Source organism: Aethalodelphis obliquidens, unplaced genomic scaffold (assembly GCF_003676395.1).
Source record: "Aethalodelphis obliquidens isolate GAN/ISIS:26980383/991018 unplaced genomic scaffold, ASM367639v1 scaffold3207, whole genome shotgun sequence".
Taxonomy (NCBI): Eukaryota; Metazoa; Chordata; class Mammalia; order Artiodactyla; family Delphinidae; genus Aethalodelphis; species Aethalodelphis obliquidens.
The window spans coordinates 1-2,153 of record NW_020841110.1 but is presented as its reverse complement, the minus strand read 5'-3'; the positions used below and the strand labels follow the sequence as shown (position 1 = coordinate 2,153).

Sequence of the window (2,153 nt, the reverse complement as noted above, 5' to 3'; positions counted from 1 at the left end):
GGTTTTACAATCAGTCTTAAGATATGGTCTCCTGACTAATGTTTCTTTTTTTTTTTTTTTTTTTTGAAAATAAAAACATTTATTGATGTTCTTCACCGCATGGCCTAAAAGAGCAAATAATCAACAGATGCAGAAAAAGCATTAGGTGAAAGTCAAAACCTATTTTTGATTCAGAAAAACCCCAACAGACTCCACGCTTCCACTGCAGGGGGCGCGGGTTCGATCCCTGGTCGTGGAACTAAGATCCCGCATGCTGTTGCGGCTGACCCCGAAACAAACGCCCAAACCCTTAGCAAACTAGGAAGTGACCAGGCCTTCCTCAACCTGATAAAGGACATGTATTAAAAATCTACAGCAAGCATCATGTATCTAGCAGTGAAACCTTAAACCTTAGGTTAGGAACCAATGACTGCTTCTATTCACTCCTGTGCTAGAGCCTCATCAAAGCGGAAAAACAAACAACTTCTGGGTACAACAATGTTCAATTGCTCCCGGGTCGGCAGGAGTGAACCAGAAGAGGGAAAGAATAGAGGTCAACTAAGAGCAAGTAGTAAGAGAAGGTGGGCAGAGATGGCTGGCGTGCAGGCGTAGCAGAGTGGAGCTGAAGCCCCCAGCATCCCCAGGTCTGGGAGTCAGAGCAGGGGAAAGAAAAGACTTGGGGGTGGGGTGGAGCTGACCAGGTGGGGGTTAGAGCTGAGAGGGCAGGGTGCTCCCAGGGGCAGTGATGCAATGCCAGTCCTGGCACCCGGCATGGGCAACTCCCCCGCCTCCTCCCCACAGGTGACAGCTTCCTTCACAGCAATTTCTGCCTGTAAACATCTACACTCATCAGTACAAAAAGCTTCAGCCTTTATTAGATAAAGAGGAGGTAGAAGACAGATGCGGGAACAGGCCAGGGACCCCTTCTCCTAACTACACATACACAGACATACAGACACAACTGAGAAAATAACAGGGACAGTTCAGGGGACGGACTGAAGGGCAGAGGGGGGCAGCACCCTCCGGGAGTGGGCCCGGACCCAAGGGTGGGCTGCGACCTGAGCCAGTGGCAGGCGTTCTGAGGGGTTATGCTTGAGTAGCTTGGAGATAAGGTCCTGGGCTCCTGCAGGCATGGAAGGGGGCATCTTCAGGTCCACCTTGACGATGCGCCGATACGTCTCGTTGTGGGAAGCACTCTCGAAGGGGGGGTTCCCCACAAGCAGCTCGTAGCAGAGCACTCTGATGCACCACAGATCCACCTTCTCATTGTGCGTGCGCCCCTCGATCATCTCTGGGGGCAGGTAGTCCAGGGTGCCACACATTGTCTTCCTCCTCAGAGAGGGGGCGTGCACAGACCAGCCGAAGTCAGCAATCTTCAGCTCTCCCTGGAGCCCCAAGAGCAGATTCTCCGGCTTTATGTCTCTGTGAATCACTTTCTTCCCGTGGCAGTATATCAGAGCGTCCGCCAGCTCCTCCATAATCGTGGCTGTTCGCTGCTCGTCGAAAGTGTGGCTTTTCTGCAGCTCCTTGTAGAGCTCCCCCCGGGGGGCATACTCCAGAATCAAGTAGATCCTTCGCCGGTCATAGAAATAGTTGTAGAGACGCAAGATGTTGGGATGCTGCAGATGGGCCTGGATTTCGATCTCCCTGCGCAGCTGGTGCTCCACACCCTCCTTCTCTATCTGAGACTTGAAGAGGACTTTGAGCGCCACAATGAAATGGCTTTTCTTCTCCCGAACCAAGTACACATTTCCAAACTTGCCTTTGCCCAGAGGACGCCCAATCTCAAAGTCGTCGATTGTGAAGGAACGCATTGAGAAGTTTGGGGTCCGACTGTTGTTCTCCACCACCTTCTGGAGAGGGGCAGCTGTGGGCTGGGCATTGGAGCGGCTCATGAGGACAAGCGCAGAGGGGGTGACAGGCTCCTTCCGGAGGACTCTCTGGGGCAGGGTGTTCAGGCCAGACTGAGCCGTCTGCCTGCCGTAGGGCCAGGGGTAGGCGTTCTCCTTCTGGGCCATCCTTAGAAGGGAAGGGGGAGGGAACTGGAGCCGGCGGCACAGCCACCTCCCTGGCGGCTGGGAAACAACTGAACCTTCCTAATGTTTCTTATTATAATAAAGTCAACGATTTTATACAATATCTTACTGGCATTATTAATATGTCAGATGCAGAGA

The 2,153-nt window shown here is 52.5% G+C and overlaps 1 pseudogene; it reads right to left on the bottom strand.

Moving 5' to 3' along the window:
- Positions 1-142: 142 nt before the first annotated feature.
- Positions 143-2,065, bottom strand: LOC113617225 (aurora kinase B pseudogene; annotated as a pseudogene).
- Positions 2,066-2,153: the final 88 nt, after the last annotated feature.